We start from the raw sequence: 26,440 nt of genomic DNA on the forward strand, positions 1-26,440 counted from the left end.
TAATACAATATTATATTATATTATATTATATTATATTATATTTATAATATTCATTTATAAATATAATATAATAATTAAGATATTATCTTAATAAAAATAATATATTCCACTAGGCCATTTTTTGAATGGAATAATAGCTAAAAAGTTTTTTTTTTCATCCTGCTCAGAGAAGGGTGATAGAAGTTCCCTTTAAGATACTTCTACAGAATAAACTTATATAAATTGCTATAAATTACCTAGTATCCTTATAATTTCCCATTTAAAAAGACAGAGAACATCATGTTTAAATACTTCCCTCATGCTTCAAAAATGTGACAGGATGGAAAGAATTCTTTTTGTCTAACTCTTCTGAATATTGATCAAGGGAACTGCTCTAATTTTGTGACCTTATTATATGTCTGGCACTAATAAAACATGTACAAAGGAATTTTTTACCCATTAAGGCATATTTTTTTGGTATAGAAATGTACTGTTCTGACAAAATAGTAAAAGGTCACTCAGAACAAGGTTTTTAGTTCTGAAGTGGCCCTGTGCAGGCTCACTCAAGATACCTCTGCCTTTCCCAACCCAAGAAAGCTCAGTGAGGTTTCTGGGGATGAAGGTGCCTGGACATGAGTTGCCTAAGATTTGATGGCTGAGGCATCTTTAGCCCTCATCTCAGCCCAAGGCAGACAAATTGGTGTGGGCCAGACCACCGCCCTCTTAAAAAGTGCTGTAATCAAAGCTAAAGGGCTACACCAGTGTGTTCAAGGACTTTAGGAGAAAATTATTTAATGAAATGTGGGCAAAGGACTGAGATTTGAAGGCGCTGGGTTTGAACTTGTAAATTCTTTCATTCCGTGCTCTGGTTTTAAATGATTCTTTATTATGTGGATGTAAATTTGAGAATTGGGCCATAAGTCCTAACTTATTTGGCCATAAAAATAAGTGGCACATCTAAGTCAAGAAGATTGTACTGGTGGAAAAAGGAAATATATTGAACCTCTTTGTACCTAGTTTAAAGGCTAAACTTTAGTTTGTTCTCCTGACCTAAAAACTGTTCCTGCTCCCTGTCATCTCATCGGTGTTTATTAAATGAGTCATCCCTTTATGGAATGAACTACTTACCTACTAAAGTCCAGTTTCAGGCTAGTTCTAGATTTTGAACCAAAACTAATTAAGCATTATTTCTGCAGGACTCCCAAAGAGACAATGATGGGCTGAGTGATGAGATTCTGTGCTTTGTTTGGCTGCACACACACACACACAATCCCAGGAACAAGTGAGTAGAGGAAGGGAAGGAGGGGGGAAAGATTTGCTTATCCCAACAGAGGAGAAGGCATGCCACCTTTGGTTAACAGAAAAAATCAAGTAAATTACTTTTCCTTGGGAAAATGGGGTGACAGGCATTGAGTCACAGGTGCTGTGGCAGAGCTGCACATTGCTGGCTCCTCAGGGATGAGCAGACAGGCACAATCCTGCACTCCCTTGGCAAACTGAAGAGGAAGACGAGACAAAGAACTCCAGTCTCTTTCAATATTAACCTTCATCTTAGATGTCTGTTATCTTGTAGCTCATTAGGTGGTATTATTTTGTCAGAAAGTTCCTTAATGTCACAGAACATTGCTCCCGAAGGTGAAGAAGGTTTCAGTAACAAGCAGGGGCTTCTGTGCTTTGGCTGATGATTAAAATAACCTGCCAGCCTGTAAGAACAAGGCTCTGCTTATAAACTTCTTTCTCTTCTGTGATTTCACCTTTTCATTAGAAGAGAGAGCTTTGTCCTAGGCCTGTGGTGGCGAGCTGGAAAAATAGGGCTTCAGCAAAATACTGAACATTCAATAACACATAACAGAAATTGCAATGAAATATTTCTCTGAAACGTGTTCTAAAAGCCTGGCTGTAAATTGTGTCCTCACATCCAGCATCATACTTACAGAAGGAGTAAAAAAATAAACTGTGTATATAAACTGTATGCAATAAAGATCAGGGCAAAACCCCCAGCAAATTGACTTTTCATCTCTTTTACTGATGACTTTATAATTTTAACTCTCTTTACATAGAACTAGAACTCACAGGAGGTAAATTATTTTGCCTTACTTTGTTTCAAACTGCTGAAACATCCAGGCAGATTGATTTTTAAATGGAGGATCAGGGAGAAAAAATTGTCTCCAAACACAGAAGTCCTAATTTGAGTGATGTGGCATCGTAGTGGCTGAAAGCACCAAGCTATCACCTCATGTCAAACCTCCTGCACTGCTGACAATAACTATCAATGTAAAAATTTCATCACTATACTCACAACAAAGCAGGCAAGGATGGGTAATTTAACCAAATCCCCATAACAACAGATGTCTGAAATACTGAAGCAGTTATAAGCAAGATAAAGTTCCAAAGAACTTTTTCAACCTGGCAAGTATTTATAAGGATGTAAGTCAAGCCTACAAAGACATGTGTTGGAAAAGATACAAAGGCTTCCACTCCAGCTAAAATGCATCATTTTTCTTATGTCCACATTCCAAACTAAAACCTACATTGAAATAAAAAGTAGTTAGATCACTGATTAGTAGAAATAAATTTCCCCAGCATAATTTGATAAGAATTCAGAACTAGAACAATTTAAAAGTGCAAAATCTACAAAGAAGCACTAATACAACTTACATGACCCAAGCCTCAGGGGGAAAAAAAAGTAAAAAGATATTTTGATTTTGATTTTAAGGGGTTTTGCCTAGTTTAATCTGCATTCCTTTGGTACTAAATTAGTTGAGTATGTCTTCTTAAAGTACAATTGTTTTCTTTCTTTGAAAAGGGAATACTGTGTATTTCCTATGTTTATTGTTGTAGTTAGTTCTGCTACATCATCAAATTTTTCTTCTAAAGTTCTGCATAATATTAAGGTCATGTTAACAGAGCTACAGCTGCCTGCAACCTCCATCCCCTCCAAACTTCCTTAAAAAATGTATTTGCTACATTTGCCATTTTTTAGTCAAATGGAATCTCTGCTACTAATGAACTATAGAATAAAACTTACCATTACAAATGCATAGCTGTTCATGTGGTTCTATTTAGCACAAAGAATATTTCTTATCCTTTGCCTCAACTCTAGATAGGTGGCAATAAATCCACCTAGGCACTATTTCCACCATCTTCACCATCTGTATGTCACCATCTCTACTAAATCTTAAGGCAAAATTAGACTTTAGTGTGCTTAGTTCGATGCAACAAGTTTAGCATGTAAGCCACTTTTTAAAAGCCTGAAGCTGCAATTTTGCCTCAGCTAATAGTAAATAAGAGTGTACTTGGGTTAATTGTGTTGGCAATGAAAGAGCTGGTGATACAGATACAGAAAAGGATTCTGTATAATTCATTTCTCTTTAGCTTATAAATAAATGATTATTCTCTTTTCCTTTTTTTTTCCTAAATGAACTGACCTAAGACATTAGCTCTGTTTGTGAACCTTCATAATTCAAAGACAACAAAATAGCACATTATCAAAAGCTTAAACCAGCATCACTTATATAACACAGATCTTGGGAAAAATAGCAAAAAAGTGAGCCTGCATAGCTGCTTAAGATGAAACCAAGACACCATCAAGATACACTGGTATTTATTCTGTTCTCCTGGATGTCTCATTCCCACAAAGCCATAACTCCATATAACACATATTTCTACTGCTCTATTGAAGTGTGATGCCTGACTTGATCAAAGCATTTGGGGTCAATAATTGCAATGTTATTGAACAAAACCCTCTGTTTCACTTGCTCTGCTACTAATACTTTGTGTGTTGACTTTAACTGTTCATTCCATTGATGCACAAACTCATCCAGGTAGTAAGCAGCAACATTTACTAGGTTGCAAGCTGAAACTGTTTGAAACACATAAAACAGGTTTATGTCCCTTAATTCAATTGAAATAGAGATATGCTGTGGTAATATAACATCTCTTTATAATGCCTTGAGTATCACTTTTATGCAGCATTTACTGTGTAACAGACATTAAATCTTTGGAGAGCTCATGGATATTACCAGAGTGCTCTTCTGGCCTCCCTAAAATATTAAAACTCAGACTTGAGGAGTTGTTTGTTTTGTTTCTGAGCAACCCTTCCTTGGAAATAAACTGTTTGATCACTGGCTGTGATCTGCTCTGTGTTCCTTGATGGACCTGGTGCACCCAAAATGAATATTGATTGTTTGGTTAGAGCACCAGCCTGGAACAGAAGGGTTGTCTCTCTGCACTGATGTCCTTGCTTTAATCACTTCATGAGTCTTACTGTGACACAGAGCTGAGATGAATTTCCCAAGGCAATTTTTATTTCCAGATGAAAAATAGCATATGAGAACTTTACGTTATTATTAATAGCACTAAAACGAACATACTGACAGAGAAGCCATTATTTTCTAGACAGACACAAGTATTTCTCAGTTATTCTCACTTTGTAAAAGATACATGAACTCTGAAGCTTTTAAAAATTTTATTCTCAAAAATATTCAATCAGGTTTAGCATCATGTGTGCAACGCTACCTTAAAGCTGTTGGTTTTGTCACAATGAAGAAAGAACACAGATTAAATTCTTTCATCTCTCTCAAGACATCCTCCTCAAGTAGAACAAAACACTGGTGATTGCATTGCAAGCAGATCTTGTCAATACTATTCTATGACTCCTCTGTTCTGTTAATGTCTTTTTTCACAGAATATAATTCAATTAATATTTTTGCAGTATTCATAGTCATGCAATTATTCAGATAATAATGACAATATTTAGAAATAATTACTCCTTTCTAGATTTTAACGAGTCCTAGCTGCAGACAAAGTAGGCAGAATGTTTCAGTCTATAACACCAGCTATCATTACAATTAATAAAATGTGGACATCTTTATGTATCTTATTTCTTATGACTCTGTGACCCTGCTCTTGCCATGACTATAATGTAGCTTCCTCCAAAGTTTTTGGCATATTCCAGATATTTCCACTGATTTCCATGGCCTTAGGATGAGCTCCTGGTACTTCTGACAGCACACAGAGAGTCATGTTCAGCTTCAGGAAAGAATCCCAACGCCTGAAAAACATGAAACAGGGACTTAGTTTTAAGCAGCCACTTAAGTAATTTCCTAGGAAGAAAAGAAATGTGATTTAAGCTCATTCTAACCTAATAAATACACACTTCATTACCTGTGTTTCTGTCAAAAAGAAATTTTAACACGTGAACAAGTGCAAACTGCTGCTTGACAGTGAGAACAGCAACAATTTCCAAGGCTAACTACACTTGTGTTATGGAACAAAAATGGGTAATTCAGGTCACTTGATAGCAATGATCTGCATTGTTATTCCCCTCTGAATTAAGCATGACAAAAGAAGTCACTCATTCAGGGTCTGTACTCCAACTAATTCAACATCAATACAGAAGAACAGTGCACTTGAAAAGTTTTGCTGCCACACTTTTTCTATCATACATAAAAATGCAGCTCTTTGATGAGAAGTAAACTTCCATTGGATACCCTTTACACTGAGGAAAATATTCACCCCAAGCCCCTCCAACTCAGAGGCAGATTCCACTCTCCCAACCTCAATCTGCAGCAGTGTTGAACTCTCACACAAATTCACTTGGAATAGCAAAGCTGTGCCAACACTCCTGTCTAGGATACCCCCACACAAACACATTTCAGACTTTGTATTTTGGTGATTGTTCCCAGCATCCCACAGGACTGAAAGCATTTGTTCTCTGCAGTGTGTGAACTCCTGCCCAAGAAACCAGCTGATTCTTTATTCTTCAGTCAGGGTCCTTCTGCGCTCAGCATGGAAGACCTGGTGAGGTGTTTTCCTGCCACTAAGAAACCCAAACTCCATGAAATGTAAAGCAGACTCATATCCCCAGTCCCACACAGAAGGAGGTGAGATGTTATAATAGCTGCTATATTTTCAGCCTATATCTCAAGATACAGCTTTTTCAGACTTTAATACAAAAAGCAGAACTAAAGCACCCTACCAAACACCACAAGATCCAACATAAAAGCAACAGGGGTTTTGCTGGGTGTCATCAACACCTTCTTTTTTATTTTCTTAAAGGATTTCCATTTTTCTACCAATTTTATTATGTTCCAATGGAACAGAATTGTTCTAGACGATTGTCTTCAAAAAAAGCTTTAGTGAGTAATTCTAGCTTTAAAGAGTACAGACAAATTATCTTTTTCTTCTTTCCTACTGAGATTCCTGACTTTTCTAAGTCTCTAGATTTCATCTCCCACTACAGGAAATAAAAAATAAAACCTTCTTGCTTATGAATTTTTAAAACATGAAATGCAAGTGGAAGATGAATAGAATTTTGAACACACTATTACACTATGAGTGATTGCCCAAAAAAATGTAGGGGACACATACAAATACTTACATATTTAACATGATTATTAACCCTGTGTCTCAAAGCTGTTTTGTCCTGATGCTTTATTCTGCACTCCCTTGGTGATAAGTTAGTATGATTCATCCTTCTTTTCATTGTAATTGTTTTCTTCCTTCAGAAAGAAGGGAAAACCCCTTACATTTGTTCTTTCTGTTTATGCATCACTAACATATCTATACCTCCTCTGCTATTTCCTTTTAACTTTTTTTTGCCTTGAATCCACTTACAGTGCATATTTCAGATAAACCCCACTTTCCCTTTATAAACTATAAATATCTGTTCTATCAAATGTTGTCAGTTAAAGGTAGGAATTTCTGATATTTTGACTCATGAAGCAAAAGCAGAGGGCTCAAAGCTTCACAATGTAAATTTCATGTCAAACTCTCTGAGTTATTTTATGCTGGTAATCAAGTTATCTCATGTTGGAACTTCCAAGTGAAAGGAGCCCTGTTTTTAACATTAGTTCTGCAGGACAAAACTTCAGGTGTTTCTGTGTAGTTACCCTCACTTCAGATCAGTCTTCTTCCATTACTGAGGAGCACCACATGATATTCTGGAGTAGGTAGATTGTGTTTTGGGGTGAACCCTACTGGGGGAGCCTGGGGTCATGGACTGTCAGAATCCTTTCCAGCTGGCACCAGGGCTGAGTTCAGAGGCTTCAGGACTAAAACCAAAGCACAGAACCCCAAAGAATCCTTGAGGCTGGAAGTGACCTGTGGAGCCACCTGGTCCAAGCCCCCTGCTCAAGCAGGAGCCACCCAGAGATTCTTGCCAATGACCATGTCCAGGTGCTTTCTGAGAGGAGCTCTAGAATCTCTCTGGACACTGTAAAAATGTGCTCTCTGTTGGCCTCCTTTACCCTCCAGGGCTTTGAGCCTTTACATCATCAAAATGTTTACATATTCAAAAGAAGCCTTGAAATTGCCTGGAAATTATCTCTAACTAAAGGATAGTGTCAACAAAAAATCAAAAAGCCAGACTAGACAAGCAGAAGATGAATGGGTACAAAATGTTCTGTCTGGTCTATCTTCTTTCTCCCTGCATTAAGAGCAAACATGCAAATTTAAAACCTTCCTGGCTGAGGCAATACTCCTGTTTAAGGTTTTTTTAATTCAAAGTCCTCACAAATTCATAAAGGATATTATATCTAAGTCAAGAAAGGTAGGGAACATGTTATTATTTCACTACTTGATGGTAATAAATATAAGACAGGAATGTAAGCTTGTTTTAATTAGCAAGAAAACTAGGAAATTCAGTATTTTTTTTTTTTGTGATACATCCACTAATGTTCCTACATCTTTTGAAACAACCATACCAGTAGGCTACACAGGAAAACCACTGATGGGGACTTTGTCATCTCAGAGTGGGGATTTTTTATGCTGACAGCATCTCAGCACCCTCAGGAGACAAAGGACTGGCTCATATAATCCTGAACCAAACATGCTGCTGAAACACCGATCTGGTGACTCAGATGGGAGCACAGTGGCATATTTTGGTTATTTTTAATTTACAAGAGGGTATAATGTCTTCACACTAAATATAGCAAAGAGAGCAAACAGAATGCAATAATAGTATTGCACAACCAGGTCCTTGTCCTGCTCCTTCAGACCTCTCAGAATGTTCAAACTGGATGAAGTACAATTTACAAAGACTAAGCATGGGAGATTTCTAAAGAGAAGGTTTCCAAAAAAAGGAGAAGAACAGGAAGCTGAAGGTCAGTCAGACCCTCTACACAAAACCAGCATATCTGATGCAATGAAAGTAAAGCCCAAGAATGAAACTATGTTTTATTCCTGCCATCAATGGGTTCAGGATTCTTACAGGAAATCGCTATTTCCTCAGATTCCTGCAGCATGCAATCTCTATTTTTCTCTCTTTTGATATATATCTACCTCCAAGTAAAGCTCAAAAAGCCAGGAGTATCACTGAGGAAGGAGAATTTGTTCCACAACTGCATCTGCTGAGTTCCCCAGATGAGGAAGCAGAAAGCTGGGAAAGCCCTGCTCTTCCTTGCTTTTCCATGTGCCTGACTCTGATCCTGAGTGAGGGCCATGCTCACAAAGTTTGTGTGTGCCTGCATTTCTTAACATTTCTGCTATGACTCAGCGCTGCTCAGAGCCAAAAATAATCAGCTGCTGCTCAGTATTAAAGCACCCAAAGCACCACGAGGTGCAGGACTGCACGTCAGAATATCTCTGAAACTGAAATTTAGGGAAGGGCCTTAGGCAAGTCTGGCTTGCAGAGGTTCTGTGTGTTTCAATGTGCTAGTGTGATGGAATTTAGCACATAAGAATACTTTGTAGTGTGTTTGGGGGCTGGGTTGGGTTTTTTTTTTTTTGAACATAAACAACCAGCAGTACCATGTTGGGAAAAATAATTCCTCAGGGGGTCTTCTGGGTGGTTTGCTATTTATGCCGCATGAGTCTGGATTTTATCCTTCTGTGTATTCCTTTCCAGTTCAAAATAGTGCAGAGTTTTTCACTGAAACAATAGATTTCAGTTAGGAAAAAAAAAAGCTAGAAACTTTCAATTACCCTTGATACTTAAAAAAGATGTTCTATCTGACTTTTGTACTAAAAATATTAATATATATTTCAAATTATTATTAATACTCCTTTCAAAATAGCCCTGTGTTGTCAAAGGAAGAAGGGCAAGTACAAATGATCAAAGATTAATGGTCAGCTGTCCTCAAAACCACCTACTCAGCCTACTGCAGTCGAGCTGTGACACTGATGATGTCTGAACCAAAAGAGGTCTTGGATTTATTACAACCATTCAATGCAGAGATCGTGATGCCATTGCCTAAACCAGTAATGCCTCAACTCTCAAACTACCACCTGAGCTACATTTGGTCAATGACATCTCCTCAACCTCCAAAAATACCAAAAAAGTCACACTTAAAGCACAAGGTTACATTAAGCTTGACAACCAGAATCCATTCTCAGTATTTCCTTTGCAGTTTGGAAAGCCACTCAGCCTCCCATTTAAAGTATATATAAATGCTTTCTTGATTATGGATTTGAGCACGGGCTGAAGCCTTTCTGCCTCCCCTTGGGTTTGAATACACAATTAAAACACATGCTGCACTCCATTTTGAGCAGCACTTCTGCTCTGACTCCAGGCTGTTAGTCAGTCCTGTTTCAGGTGGGAGACATTGCTGAAATATCTGAGGGAAATCTGAGTCAAAACTCTCTGACTCTATGGGGTCTATTCTTACTGATCAGGAAATTATAAAGGCATTGTTCATTCTTCTCCCTGTAAAAGCATAATCTTTTTTGACACACAAAATACTCTGCTTCTATCACACAGAGAACTCCAAAAGCAGCTCCTAGCTAAAAATCTCATCTATTTGCAGACCAGCTTTATTTTTATCATATCCAAAAACTATAGAGAACTGTGAGCAAGAGACATACGGTGTGTTCTATAAAGAGCAAGCAACTGCTTGCCAACAGAGTTGTTATGATTAATTGCCAGTTCAACAGAAGGTAGGAAGTTCTGAAGAAGAGAAGAAGGCAAAAAAGTGGACTGGGAAAATTGAGGAGGACCGAGCAATTGAACTGGCTGGAAATTATTTGGTAAGTAATTAATGCATAAAAGAGCACGATAAGGTGGGTTAATTCACAATGCTTGGTGGATAATTGCAAGTAAATGATGTGCATTTCAGACTAAGTAAGGTTCCTTAAATTTCCTCTTTATGTAGGTGTAGAGGTGAATAAGCAGACCAGCTAAATGAAACTAATCTAAAAGTAACAAGAATTACCTATACTCACTAATAAAAGTAAAGTCGAGAGACTTAATATGAAGCTAAAAACAACTTTAAGAAATCAGCTGCTCTTCTATTGCTCCAGTTCACACACACACACATACACTCATATTAAAAGCACTCATAGCCTACAAAGTCAAAATTGCAATTTTAATACATCCCACCCTTATTCATATGGGCTGTGATCGAGTTTGTCAAAGTATTTTGCATCAGTTTTTTGCTTTTATTCCCTGCACAAGGTCTATGAGAGCTTCTGAATAAACACTTAGACCTGTTCATTCTCCTCAAAGCAGCCCTGAGGATTTCAAATAATGGAAAAATTGAGGCTGGAAGGGACCTCAAGGAGTCACCAAGTCCAAACTCCTGCTCAAAGAAGGTCTAATTAGATTAAGTTACTCAGGATCATGCCCAGAGAAGTCTTGAACATCTCCAGTGATGGTGATTCCATGGGGTCCCAGAGTAACAGGAGTTGCAGACAACCAGTAAGGTCTCACTGAAACGTTTTCTTTTTAAGGTTGAGCAAGTGCAGCTCATTCAGCTTTTCCTAATTCATTGTATTTCAGGTCCCTGACTAACCCTGTTGGCCTCCTGGACTCCCTTCAGCATGTCAACAACATCCTTGTACAGGGAATCCAAAATCAGACACAGGATTCCACCTGAAGTTTCACAGATGCCAAACATAGGGGGTGGACATGGCTTTCCTGAGCCTGGCTGAGGACTGCAGTAGTTAGCTGCCCTCAAAACAACCTACACTGGCAATTGCATTTGCAATTTACTCAGGCAAACAAAAAAATACATGCATTTCTCACTGATCCACTCATGGATGCCTCTGCTGCAAGGCCAGGCTGTTGACCCTTGACTTGTTGCCCACTGGGACCTCCAGATCCATTTCTGCAGAGGTGGAATCTCCTTTCCTCAGCCAGATGAGCCCCAGCCTGCTCTGCTCTCCGGGACTATTTTGTCCCAGATGCAAGACTTTATTAAACTTCAGAGGCTCCTGTGTGAAAAGCTTGTGGGGGACTGTGTTGAAGGCCTTGCCTCAGCACAGAACAGCCACTGCCCTCCCCTTCCCTACAGCCTCAACCACCTCAGCACAGGAAGCAAAAGTTTGGTCATTGGCATTATCTGCCTAATTTGCCCTGGTTCATCTAAACCCTCATGTTGGCTGCTCCTCACAATCTTGCCTTTTATGTGTTTAACACATGTCTCCAATCCTTCCAAGGACCAACACTAGATACCATAAAAAAACCCAATTATCCTGTCATTTAACTGTGACATTCACATAATTCAGACATTTCATTTAGGATTACCAAATTTAGGAATTGTGGATGAAACCCAACTTTCTCTTCGATTCACTGAAGGGCTCCTTCCTTCTTCAAAACTACTATTAGTGATTCCAAAGAACTATAACAAGGCAAGGCAAACCAGCTGAGGTGGAGCATGAAATTACATTTCTCAAATATCCTAAAGACTGGGTTAATTTTGTACCACTGGACATTCTTGACTTTGGTCACAAGAGTGGATTCATTTGCTGATTTCTTGGTCAGTGGGTTAAATCTGGTCATGATGACTTTAATCATTACTTCCCTGTGAAAGGTTGTTATTACTCAAAGGTGACAGGAGGAGAAAGAATAAGTAGCTTATTGCTAATTTGTGTCAGTTATGTATGAACTCAGAGCTTTCCTTCGTTCTCACACATGTGAACTCAAATTGCTTTCAGCAGGCATGCCCAAATTTGCTATTTAACATGGCAATTACTCTTTTGTCTGCCTTTCTCAAAACTGTGCCTTCTTTGCAGCTGTTTTTTTCCCTCTCCTCCTTTTCTGCTGTGTGACACCAGAGATGTGCCTATTTTACAGACAGGAAGGTAGGGCTTTGCCAGGAATTCATAATCCTCTTCTCCTGTCAGTACTTATCTTCCATTTCAAACTCCTCTAATAACATTCTGGTTTTCTACATTTGGCTGGCTTGTACATATATGGAGAAGAAAAAAAAAAAAAGCCACCAGCCTGACTTAGTCAACTATGCAAATTAGACATTTTGCAAACTGATTCTTCCAAGCTGAATAAAAATGTTATTATTAGCTTGTCTAACATATGTCATGGAAAGCACAGCTGCATTTCATGCCAAGTGCTGGCCCTGAACACCTTTCAAGGACATAACACTGACAGTAAAGGCAGGGCTTCATCACAGGCAGATTTTACCAGGTTAAGTCAAGGATTTTTTTAAATTTAGGAAATTTAAATCAGTGTGTGCTTTTGTTCAAACCCTAGACAGCTGAGATGAAGTGACCAGTCTGCCTGCAATTTGCAGAAGTCCAGACATGCTGCTTGCAGTCATCTTCCTGAAAATGTCCACCTCCAAACAAATGAGGAATGTACCTGGGTCATATAAAGCAGGAAAAGAACAATTCTTATCATGACTGTACGTATTCTAGACTTATCAGTGATGACAAGAGTTTGGTTTTTTTTTTTTTTCTATTTCATTAGAAGGATAAAAAAATAGCAGTTTAAAAGCTTTCCTAAGAGAATCAACATTCTGGAATAAAAGTGATTTTTTTTCTTTGTTTTTCTCTTTTTCTTTCCCTAGCTAAACAAATCATCAGCCAGTACAGAACAATGGATATTATTTTCTTAGTAAATGTATAGCTGTGCAAAGTCTTTGAACTCCAGACCTCTTGTAACAGAGAGCTAAAACAGATTCCCACAGTGCTCTATTTTAATCTGTTCTGGATCAATATAAGTGAACACTGAATAATTCTATCCATTTCATTTTATTTAGGATGGAAAGAAGGACCTAAGATACTTTGCTTGTAAGTCAGATAAGTCTAAATTCAAAACTATTTTCAGATCTGGCAAATTTTAGCAAATATTCTCCATTTCTAATTCTGAATGGGCTTAGGTCCAGAAATACAAACCTAGGACATGACAACCAACTTTCCCACTCAACTTATTAATCTGAAACTGTGGAACACTGCAATTTTTAATCAGAAGCCTAAGAACATATCATCAGACCATTTTTTTCCATTTCTTTTTAAAGAACACTTTGAAAAGTATAGTTAATTTCTGTTTCATATGTTAATATCACATTCAATTGCTTTATTGCTTTGTGATGTACAAAACTTCAATGTTGGCTTCTTTATTTTATTTCAAGAATTCTTTTTTCTTGTAAGCTTGAAAAAAGAATCTTCCACTTAAATAAGTGGATTGCAAGCAGTTTCAGTAATTGAATCCCTAGATATTTGTCTTTGTGCTGGGAGGTTTCATTTAACTTTTAATGGATTTTTAATGCTGAAACAGTTTCATTTTAAACTGTTGTCATAAAACATTTTAGAATTTTCTATTTTTGCTGCGGGATTTTTCCCCTAAAACCTTTTTTTTTTTTTTTTTAAATGGAGGTTTAAGATCACATTATTATAAGAAATGCTACAAAAAACATTCAGAGAGATGAGAACGATTTCTATAAGACAGAGCTGTTAAGGCTACCATGTTGTCAATCTTTTGGAGAAAGTGGAGCAGAAATACAGGTTTTACATTTAAATAATACAGTAGGTAAGTGAAGTGCAGTTCCAGTTCTTCCCTGGAGATCCTTTTCTGCTGGGAAGTGAGGCTGAAAGAGGGCAGGAAGAGTACAGGAATGGCAGCATCCTCAAGCCTGCCACGTGAGTCCGAGGACAGGTGGGTTCCTCAAAGCAGCATTTGGGGTACGAGAGATGCTGGTGAGGGCTCCCTGCACAGGGCTGTGCTCCACTGTGGAATGGAAAGAGGCTTGAAGACCTTGATGTTCATCAAGTTGAGTGCTTGGTAAGTTCATGTACCCAAGAACTGCTACCTGGCTGTGTTTTCTGGGTGCAGAGAGCAGGAATGCAGCTGGTGGTCCCAAGCCTCAAGTTGAGCACTTGTCAGCTGAGCTATGGCAGGTTCTGATCAGCCTGATTTGCAAAGCAACTTGGACAGGTGAGCATGTTCTGACAATATTTTAAGGACAGGACAAGCCCTCCATGGCTGCCTCTTCTGTTAATCATTCACACAGATTGTGTTTTTAACATACAGTGAAAAAATTTGGAGGTGTTCTCAAGATATAGTGTTCTCAAGATATAGTGTTCTCAAAGTGTTCTCAAAATTTCTCATGAAATTTTGTTCTTCACAAAGCGATCTCAGAAAGGAAAAGTTACACTTGTTTTAATATGAAAATAGTGGGTGGTTTGGCTGCTTACTGATATAATCTGGACCTTAAAAAATATCTCCTATTTTTATCATTGTTGCAGTGAAGTTATTTGTTCTCTTTGTACATCTTTCAAGCTTTAATACATCAATGAACAAATCAGAGTATGATAATCTTCAAGGAAATGCTGGGAACTCACTCTTATGTAAAGCTGAAAAATCAGGACTTCCTCACATATTGACAGGGATTTTTTTTTTCAGGATTGTTTTTTTTTCCTAGTAAATAATTTCTAAAAGGATCTCAGCTCTTCCTAAGCAAGTTTCCTCTAAAAGCAATCCAAGTTAATACATTCTACATCACATAGAATATGTTCTTAAGTTCCTGTATTCTGTTCATCCTTTGTCTTGCTTCTGAGTCATAGGAAAATTGTTTAACAGAAAGAAAACCTGTTTTAGCTCTCGCTTCTATCCCTCAGCTAATCCTGTGATCATCCTTAGGAAGGTCTTCCTCTGAAGTCAGAGAGCAGGTACAATGAAATCAGAATTCTGGATTTGGCTTCATTGTGCACATTCAAAGAGTGTCTGGAAGATGAATAAGCCAGACTGATCCTTACAATGCTGCATAGCCATTCCCAGACATTTTAGCATATTACATTATTCCAAAATCTTTTGAAAATACAAGTTTTGGGACACCCATAAGATTTTTAAAAAAGAGCTCTCTAAATACATTTTAAAACATTTTTAGCCTTATATCACCAAAAAGGACACATGAAAAATTAAGTCACTGTGACTTGGCCAAGAGGGCATACATTTATTTCTGACATTTACTGTTATTCCCATGAAACTCATAAATATTGCAAACTAGCTGGTTGAACAAACATTGCATAGCTTAGCTTCCGCTATAATTTAGGGGGTTTAAGTTCTTTGAAAAATAAAAATTTTTTAAATATTTTGTATTTATTACTTTCTGGTCAAGTCCTGCTCCACCATGTTCTCCTCCATCCATGCAAAATTCCTCAAAAAATAATTCCTATTACAGCTAATCTATAGTTATATAATATTACAGATTGATATCAAATATCTTTATTACCATATTATTTCCTTCACCTTGCTTTGGGATGCATCATTTAGTAATTCAAGGCCATAAGAGACACTGTGCCTTCTGCAGCAACGAATCCCACAGTTTATTTTTACTTGTCAAATATATTTCCCTATACTTCTAAAATGTGCCTCTTCTTTTTCTTTCTCCCCATTCACGCTGCTGAATACTACAGTAAAAGGATTTCTAAGCCTTATTTTTCCTGCTACCATTTTAGCTTGTCCCACTATCTTAAAATCACTGGCACTTAGAAAAGTGTGTCAGATGCAACAATAGCACTGAATAGTATAAAGCTGTCATACATTTGATTTTTCCTCCACTCATTTGAAAATATATATTTTTCACTTCTGCTGGAGGCTGGGCAGAAATTGATACTTATTATCATTGATACTTATTTAGGTTTGCTCCCGTTGAGATGTTCTGCTTGGTGAGCATAGTGCTTGTGCTCAGTAATTGATGTATGGGATGATGTGGGTTAATATGTGTTTATTTACTTCAAGGTAAATTTTCCTGTCTGCTACTTCTGTTTCCTTATGAAATGTTTCTTAGTCCTCCATCATTTCCACCATCTCTGCTGAATGACTCTTCCCCAGTCATGTTACTTGCTCTGTCCTCCTTTTTGTTCTTTCTGCACATCAAAAGTCTGTGTTTGATAGGTTTTATATTAGAAGTTAATTTTTGTTTGATGCTGATTTGGACCATTTTCCCTGGTACTGAGACAGAGCCATGTGGCTTTTTTGATGAGCAGTCCTGTCTCACAAACCTGAACCTTCTAGAAGTTGAGAAGGGTATTGACATGGGCTTGACTATTGCTTTTTCAGAAGGGTTCTGGCCTTCTCCAAATGTCCTTAAGAAAATAACAACAGTGTGAGAAGACATTTGCATGGGTATATGATTGGGTAAAAGACAGGGAAAAGAAGGTAAATAAATGGTCATTAAATGGCCAGAAAGCTGTTCATCACCTTTAGAAGCAACTTAGGAATAGCTATCAATGAGAGGTGAGGTATCTCTATTTACAAATAATAAATAATTCAGGATGGAGCAGCTGCCAGGAATGGCAGGAGGTGCTGAATAACTGTTTAAAAGTGTCTTGCACCCAGGTACTCTATATGCAGTTTTAATTGCCTCATCTCAAACAGACAGAGCTGACAGAAGTTCATAGAACAGAGATCACGGGTGTGGAGTATCTTCCATATAAAAATTAATGTGCAGACCAGGACTCTTCAGCCTGGCAAAGACCAAATATGTGACAGGGGCATTTAAAACCATAAATATCCCAAAAAACCTTTTGTTTACTTTCTTTCCCAATGGACTAACTCCAGTTAATTAAGTGAAACTCCCAGGAAGCAAGTTCACACTGAAAAAAGAGGCTGAATCCTTATTGAATGTGCAGTTAAACTGCTGGAAACCCTTGCTACAGGATGATATGAATGCTAACCCTTTACATGATCTCAAGGGATGCTGTATAAAATCATGGACAGCAATTCCTGTTGGCCTTTTAAACACAAAGTTTTATCTAAATCTCTCTGGAGAGGTCCCCAAGCTGCAAATTCTTGTAGAGAGTGTACAAGCAAGAGGTGTCTCTAGAGACTTGCAGTCCCCAGGCACCTCTGTTGGCCACCACTGGCAGCAAGACACAGGATGAGATTATATACTGGTCAGCAAAGTCACAAAAAGACCCAGCAGCTCTACAGTGAAGCTAAGAAAGTTCAGACTGACATAGTTTTTAAGTCCATAAGGCCATTTATGCTTGGAAACCCTTTGTACAGCCACAACAGACTTTTGCTCATTGTCAGCTTTCAAAGAAACGTGCTTTTTTCTCAAATCCCAGTCTTGTGTGCAGACACATAGGTTGGATGTGGAATTGCCAACAGGATAGATTTGCATTCTAGCCTAGAACCTGGGCACAGCTGCAGTCTGGAGAGCCCCTGAAGAGTCTGAGCCCCTGTTCTGATGTGGCTGATGAAAGGCAGCTTAAAGAACTCCCCAGACAACCCCATGAACTGCATTCAGAGAGGCGCTTCCAGTGGGAGTCAGGCCCTGCCAGTGGGGTTTTGGGGTGTTTGGGTAAATATTTAAGATAATAAGTGTAACCTCACAGGCGTCTGTACTAAAAATGATGATGTAATTCTTCACCAAGAGTCAGCTTACACACAATGATCCATACCTTTAATTTCTAACCAGAGTAATTTTTCAGATGCTACTTGGTTTGAAAGTGGCATTTATTTAGACTCCTTTCCACAATGAGGATCAATATGTGGGGTCACAAGCTCACCTTTGAGGGTGTTAGTCCCAGGAAAATCAAGATGATTGTGTGTAGAACAGCAGTGGTTCATGCAAGTAAAAAAAGTAGAAATGTGCTGTGAGTATGCTTTGTTCTTCACCTCTAGAAATAAGCAGGTTCAGACTCTGAAGAGTTCAAAACATAAATTTTTTTTTAAAGTTTGAGAATTAAGAATTGCTCTTTTAGGTAAGTCATAGCAATCAACAGAAATTTTATACCATCCAGAAAGGTCACAGAGTTCTAACTTTGCAGAAACAATATTACTGGGAGAAAACTTCTAAGTGTACTTGTGTCATGAAGAAGCATTAATCTCTTAAATGTCATACATTTTCTTCTAAAAAATAATAACCAAAACATAACTACAGAGAAAGAACATCCTTTTCTTTCCTTTCAAGGATTTTTTGAAACAAATTTATTGTAATGATTTGCACTTGAAAATCTGTGTGTTATCCATTTGGATCTTGAAAAAGTTATGTTCTTAATGAGTTTAATAATTTTTGCACCTCAGTATAAAGACAGAATTAATTTCTATTAATCCCAGTAAAGTACAGATCACTGCCAGACTATTACTTAATTCCTTTTTCACAGTGTAGTGCATTGGCAAAATTGTGATCCCAGTGCACAAATAGAATCTGTTTTGAAATATGGCCTTGATTTTGTGAGCAGCTCCCCAGCATTGTAATCTTACAAATCAAACCCAGCCTACATTTGTCTCCCTATCTGTAACAAGAGGATAATAATTTACTTCACAGGAGGGGTATAGGGGTGGGACTGATCCAGCCAGCTCCTACATCTGTAACTTGCTCTATAGGCAGAGGAGTTCAATACCTGGAGCAGTGCTGAGCCCAGTGTTAGCAAGGGGGTTTGGAGGTGAAGCACAAAGTATTGTTTTTAAAGGACACGTAATTGAGCTTTCAACTGTGAAATGCCTGATGCCATGTAAAGAAAACATTAATTTTCCTTTAAAAGAGCAGTGTGTGAGTCAAGCATTTCTGATGGCAGGACTATGCACAGCAGGTGGGCTCTGAGCACAGATACACAATCCAGCCTGGAATGATGTGTCACGTGCAGTGACAATCCTCATACTCTTTGGTTATGAACTCTGGAGCTGACATCTACAAATGTACTTTGACATCTGATTCCTGTAGCAACCAGTGGGCATTAAGCACCTGAATACCTCACAGGGGCTGGACCTTATGTCTTGGGGTTGTTGCTCAGCTGGGATGTAAATTCAGATGACCAAAGCCTCCTTCCACAGAAATTATTCAACTCCTGTCTAACCCTGGAAGTGCTTCAAGTCCTTGGTGAGTTTGATTTTTAACCATGGAGCTCCAAGGAGACATCCAAGCATGTGCAGAAATTTCTCCTTCTTAATGTTACTGAGTATTTTCCCACACACAAATTCCAGCCAAGTCCACAAAGAGTGTCCTGCTTTTATTCCCTGTACTAATCTTGCAAGCAACACCAAATGAGCCAGCTCACACTGCCTTAAACCTAGGCTTTAAAGCAAAGCCAAAGGAAGATGGTTTTAACCTCCATCCCATTGATTTAAATATCAGCTCCATTTTTAAGGTTTTTATCCAGGGACACCGCAGTTCAGTCCTTCCCATCTGGTGTGGTCAAGCCCACCTCCTCAGATTTCAGTAATCAGTCAGAATATTATGGGCAATAAGGAGCACATATTCCAAATATTTCCACAGAAGCTATACTCATAGGATGCACAGCTAATTGGGACAGTCTGTGCATGGTTCTGTCATTGTTTTTCTCTCACTGGCATGAGCTAAAGTGACCCATGAGTCAGAGGAGAGTCCACATATATGCATTGTGACTAAGGAAGAGGAAACCCAACTGTAATGCTAATTTTCATCTCTTATAAGGTTGATCAACTTCCTTTCAGTTACAATGATATCACTGACATCAGCGAAATGGAAAAAAATAGCAACATAGAGCACATTTACATTTCATGAATACAATCATCCAAGAAGTTTGGTCATGAATACACAGTAGAGAAAAATCATGCTTTGGGATACATTGCTGTCTCTACCAGGTCTACCCCATCCAAAATACTTCCCTAGGTAATCCTGTCCCTGTCTATCACGGTTTTTGTACACTTTCTGCAAATAAGACTTTTTTAAAGATAAACATCAAAAAGCAAAATACAATCAAATTCTCGGTAGCCTAATTTTCTGCTTCCAGTTTTAATTCTGCACATCCATGTTATACTTGAGCTAGAAAGGACCTGCCATTTTTAGTGATATTAATTCTTCTTTCTGTGACTGTCTCCCATTTAGGTGCCAAAGGACTGCTGGTACTAAGTACCAAAACTCCTGTCTATTATATTAATGACTGTGTTATCTCTTCCTCTCTGGTCAAATACAGGGTTTCTCTGTCTCAGACTTTGATTCCTCTGCTGTAATTTTCCCATAGGTGTCACTCATCTGATGTCACTCATCAGACAGCATGCATTCAAATTACATTTAGCTTTCGAGTGCAAAAAAAAATCCCAAGTCACACATAAAATATTCATGTCTCAATCTCTGCAAAAGTAATTGTGTCCTTAAAGTTCAGACATCACCTCACCCCTGGGGGTTGTATATACCAGTTTAGATGGCACACACTGTTTTCAGACACTGCTGTGGATCAAACACAGCTCCTGGTTTGATTTTCGAGTACTGTCACTGTGTACCATGTGAATAAATATCAGCAATGTAAATTGTCTAAAAAGCTGGTATAGCTATCTCATTTCATAAAAAAGAGGGGTTTTTATTAAGGAAATGAGAGAAAAATTAAATGTCTAGAAAGCTATCTTGAGAGCTGTCAGGCAATCACTTCATTCATGAAGAATCTGGTGCAGAGTCTTCCTTCTGTGAAAATCACTCCTTTCTGTGAAAATCACTCCTTTCAAATCTGTGTTACCTATGCAGCTCAGCATGGAAACACAGATAGCTGCCTGGAACTGCTACAGAAGTCACAAAAAACATGATCCAGCTCCACCAAATCCAGAAGAGATAGTCTCCAGACCTCACAGGGATTTCAACTAGGTTTATGACAGACCAAGTATGACAGTGGCTTAGACTGCAGCTGACTCTCTAAGAGGGCTTGTGTGGGAGGCTGAGCACCTGTGGTCTCCTCCATCTGAATTTTCAGCTTCACTTTGAGGAACCACAGCTTGGTCTAAGCACGTGTAGGTGGCAGGGTCACCATTGCCTGCGAGAGCCAACGGAGGACAGCACGTGCCAGACTCAGTGCTGCCATGACAGGATGTTTTCAGTTTGGCATCAGCACAACAGCTCCAAAAACTCCTTCCCCAAGACTGCCAGCACTGCCAGAATGTGAAAATGTTGGCCCTGCTTACACTTGTAAAACTCTCTGGTGTTGCTTTAGAATCACAGAATTCTTGAGGTTTAATAAGACCTTTAAGATCATTGAGTCCAATTATCAACTGCCAAGTCCACCACTAAGCCATGTGAACATGGCTTGTTCAAAATGTTCATTTTTGAACATTTCCAGGGATGGTAATTTCACTCACTACCACTTTAATACATTTTGGGAAATTTTGCTACCCATACTTTAACCATTGTCCACACGTGCCGGTGTTTGGCAATGCTCTGGCTGGTTAAAGTTTAAATTCTGTCCATGTGGACATTCACTTTTCAGATTCAAATAATCCTGTGTGGTCTGACCCACTGCTCTGGAACCCATTCATTGGCTCAAATCCATAAATGCTGCAGTTCACTGAGTTATGCTTCTTCAGGTAACACCCACAGATATAAAGAAAGACCATGGTACAGCTCTTTTGAAAATGTTAAATCAAGTATTAAACAGTGTTGACACAATTAGAGCCCAGTGGGGTTTCATTCTTTATCCAACCCCTATGAATAAAAGATATCTTTAATTCATGTCTCTGGTTTCTAACCATTCTTTATCCATCTTAATAATGTATTACCTCACCCATATTTAGAGAACTTTAACAATAGTCTATCAAGGGAAACTTTGTCAAATAGCTTTCTACAAACCCAGACATATTAGATCTATTAATTTAGTTTAATAGCTACTTCACATTGTAAAAGCAACCACTTCCTTTTTCTGTAATGGTGAGAGAAAAAATACTTCAAGCCATTACATTTAGCCTCATACCGCTCAGATTATTATGGCAAATAATATTTTTTTAATAAAAGCTGTCAATTTGCACTTGCAAAAAGAAATGTACTTTGGTGGCCGGTATCCTTACCTCCTACAATGCACATTCCCATTGATGCTTCAAGTCCATCACCTTAAACAGTTCCTTGACACCAAAAAGAAAAACTGGCAAAGAAAAATACCACTATTCTGTGTGCCAGAGAGCTCAAACTGAGGGAGTTTATGGATTACTCTCCTCTTTTTTTTTTTTTCCCAACATACAGCCCCAGAAGTAAAAATCTCATGTTGAATTACAAAAAGGAGTACATTCCAAACTCCTGCAGCTGCAGAGCAAAGGTTTACCACGTTATCCATATATTTTCACAATTCTGAATAGGAATTAATTTAATTCTAAATTCACTATATTTCTCAAACCTCAGGTGTATGGATTAATAAAATTAATAAAAAGGGCTTTATAGAAGAATCTGTTTTCAGCTCATTGATTCAGCAGAAACCTGGAGCTGAACCCTGTCATAGTGGCTGGCGTCTGAAATTTCCATAACATTTGGTTAACTCTGCACAAAATGTTAAGAAGTGTCACTCTAATTTCTGATAAATGAAAGCAGCTGACGTTTGAGAACCTTCTGTGGAAATGCCTGGCTGGCTGTTCACATCCAGGCTGAGAATCAGCCATCAAGCTTGAAGGCATTTTAGTGATGCTCCTGTTTGAATGTTGAATGGTGGCTCTTTCGTGAAAACAAAGGTTTGATTTTAAACATGCTTCCAATGGTTTGGCTAGGACTTCTCCTTATATCTCATAAACCCATACCATCAGATTAGGCCATGAAAAATCAACCAACTTTGAGACCAAATTAATTTTTGATGTAGTAAATCCACCTGAAGACAGTGGAATAAAATGAGATAGATATAACTTTCACTGAATAACTATATTTATTATAGTTAAGTCTAAGTTTAGAGGATTGGTTTTTTTTCTGATACGTTTCTTTTATTCTGACAGAGAATTATAGATAGGCCTTTCTACTTCTAAAATATTACTGTTATAATAAATGAATATCTAATCTTTCACTATTTTTTTAATTAACTCTGAGAAACCATTTGTAGTTTTTCAGGATAGCACCTAATTACTTAAAATTATATTGGAGTATTTTATTAGGAGCACAAATCCCACAGAAGATTTCTCCCTCTATTTCAAGGAAGCACAGTTCCTAGATTTAATGCAACATTGTTGATACCAATCTTTTCCCATGAAAAGACTACAGCATTACCCATGTGTAATTTTGAATGGGTTTGTATCATCATCCCTTCCTTTCCAACAGGTTAAATGGTGCCTTTTAAATCCCTATTGTTACCAACTACACAAAAGAGCCTGGGACCTCAACCACAGTTCATATGAACAGACTTCTCCTACAGCCTGTGGTACTTTTGGTTCAGCAATGGAAGCAAGACAGGAAACTCACATTGCAAAATGAGGAAGCATTTGAAAGAGGAAATTTTTTTGTACTAATGTTCTATTACTGATTAAATCTGCGTAGTTTCCAGACCTGATTTTACGTGAGACAAATCACTTAACAAGTTTTCCAGCTGGTGTTTTCCCTCCTATAAAACAGTAGCATTCTTCAGCTACCTTTTGTCTCTCACACCTTTAATATTTTCTTAGGATGCATCTCAGACTGTATGGCCAAAGGAAAATAAAGGTCTTGATTTAATCAGAGGCTCTACATGGTAGGTGGAGTGCAAATAATGAATACTAATTTCAGGTGAAAATCCTTGGGTCTTATCAGTTTTGTTTTTTTAATTTTTAAGTGTTCAGGTCAAGTTCAAGATCATTCTTCTATTACCTGAATAACTGTGGTGGGCTGACCATGGCTGAATGCCAGGTGCTGACCAAAGCTGCTCTATGATTCTCCTTCTCAACTAGACAGGGGAGAGAAAATCCAATGAAAGGCTTGTGGGTCAAGACAAGGTCAGGGAGAGATCACTCACCAACTATCATCATGGGAAAAACACACTCGACTCAGGGAAATTAATTGAATTTATTACCAATCAAATTAGAGTGGGCTAATGAGAAATAAACCCACATCTTAAAGAACCCTTCCCGCCACCCTTCCCTTCTCCCAAAGCTCAACTTTATTCCTGAATTCTATCCCTGCTCCTCCTCTCACAGGAGCCCAGGAGGTCAGGGAAAGGGGGCTGTGGCCAGTTCAGCACATGATGCTTCTGCCACTCCTTTCTCCTCAGGGTAGAATATAATAATTCTTCACCCTCTTTTCCTTCACACTCTCTTCCTTTCCACTCTTTTCCAGCACAGGGTCCCTCCCACAGAAAACTGTCCTCCATGAACTTCTCCAAAGTGAACCCTTCCCAAAGACTGCACTTCTTCATGGATTGCTTCAGCATGGGTCTCTTCCACAGGGTGCTTGGATGCTTTTAGTTCCAGCTATGCCTAAAAAATATTTGGCACTGTGGTCTTTAATGTTGCTATCTGGAGTGTTCTAGGAGCATTATGAGGCTGAATGTGCCCTAACTTCAAGAAAATAAAACAAAGATTTTTTCTTAAAAAAAAAAATTCTTCTTTCTTACAGGCTGCTGTGTTTAGAAGAGAATGTTTCTCAGCTGTATTTTTCATTTGGTTCTTTCCAATTCAAGCTTAACAGGTACAGTCTTCTTTCATTTAATAGGCCAAACTCAATGTATTGTAATTAAAGATTATCTTATTTTTGTGTAAAATATATCTCTGAATTTTATGTTTCCATACAGTGTGGTTGCCAAATGAAAGTTTTCAACTTGAAAGAATGAGGTGGGCTTATTCATTTTGCATTCTTACTCTTTCATTAACTGGGGAAGGAAAATAAACAAGAGGTACCTGATCCAACAAAGAGCTTATGTGTCTGAGGCAGAAAAAGGTGCTCAGATTTTTCCCACTGACAATTCCTATTGTCTCAGGTTTTAAAAGTGCACACAAGTCTCCATTACAAATCAAGGTTCCTGCTATGTGATTTAGCATTATAATAAAAGCAATCTGTTTGTAAGAGGAAATTTCTCAGGCCACAGGTGGCATGTGGCTCCGTAACACTTCCAGGAAATGAGAGGGTTTTTTAAAGCTATTCTTTGACACCTAAATTGAGATATTGCTCTTTGTGTTTAATGGATGGATTACTGATGAGATCTACTCAGATTCCTCTTGGATCCTGCTCTGGAAAACTTCCTGCAGAAGACACCCTTTAGATACTATCTAAACAGAAGCCTTATGGTTCCCAGGTAGGTAAAACACATAACTAACTTAGGAGTTCAGTAAAATAACTTTTTCTGTAAAGTTTCCAGCCAGAGCAAAAGCTGGTGTTGCCTGAAATTGAAACCTCAGAGGAAAAAAGTGCTTCTCAGACATCCTTGCTACATCAAAGTTTAGACTTGCTAAAGTGTAATGGCTTGGTTCCAAAAGACATGTAAGGGGTTTTTGTTTGGTTTTTTTGTTTGTTTGGTTCATTGGTTTGGTTTTTTTGTTTTGTTTTTCTTTTGGTTTGGGTTTTTTTTTTTTTTGTTTGGTTTTGGTTTTGTTTTTGTTGTTGTTGTTGCTGTTTTCAGAAAATAGGAAGCAAATTAGATGGGAAACAGACAGGAGCCACAACAGAGTGAACTTTCTATTACATTGTGAACCGTAGCAGAGGAGTCAGTTACAAAGCATAGAGATTATTCTCCTCCAAGTCTCCCTCTAAAACAAATAATCCCCACACTCACACTTGTTGAAAGATCGATAAGTTTCTTTTAAAATCAAAGATTCCAGGAAATTCTGTGCTTCTTCAGCTCTTCAGGTCAGGTATTCCACTCATCATATATTTTAAAGAAGGCAGTACATGATGCTTCAATGAAAGAATAAAGTAAAAGACTTGCCCAGATGGATTTTCTTCCCCTAACATTCAGCATTGTTGGGTTGAGTTGTGTTTGAAGGCCTCACCTTTATGTCCTATAGAAATAGTTTATCTTTTGCACCATTCTGTTCAGCTCATACTTCTCTGAGACCAGAATCAATACAAATAACAAAATGGTATGGGAGCCTGGAACTGGGCTGGCTGAATCAAATTTAAATTCTAATAAATTAAACGAGAACTCTTAAATTTTCCAGATTATTTCACTGACAGGAAAGCACTGGAGAAACACAAGCTGACTGATATTTGATTTCCAAAAGAAAAGTCTGCATCCTTTTTCTTGCCATATCCACCTGCTCTACTCCACATCACCAATTTAAGGCAGAAAGCAGCATTCCAACACTTCTCCTCTATTTGCAGCAATAGAATCACGTTCTCCTCAAGTGATTTTAAAGTTGTATTTTTAGAAGATGCTCTTTCCCTTTAGATTAAATCTGTGAGGAGTGTATCAAGGGGACCATGTTGGGAAAGCTTTATTATTTTACTAAATGTCAGAAACTTACCAATAGCAGCTATGGCAGCAGGAGGAGAGCTCTTTGTCTGATCATGAAATCTGGGGATGGTTTAGGCAGAACAAGAGGAAAAGTCAAGGGAAACTCTCTGGTTATTTTTATTTCTTTTCTTTCTCTTCTCTGCTGGAGTTAAATTATACCTTTGTATTTTTTTTATTATTGTTATCTAATAAAAAATAACAAATG

The sequence above is a fragment of the Agelaius phoeniceus genome, chromosome 3, assembly GCF_051311805.1.
Source record: "Agelaius phoeniceus isolate bAgePho1 chromosome 3, bAgePho1.hap1, whole genome shotgun sequence".
NCBI classification, from domain to species: domain Eukaryota; kingdom Metazoa; phylum Chordata; class Aves; order Passeriformes; family Icteridae; genus Agelaius; species Agelaius phoeniceus.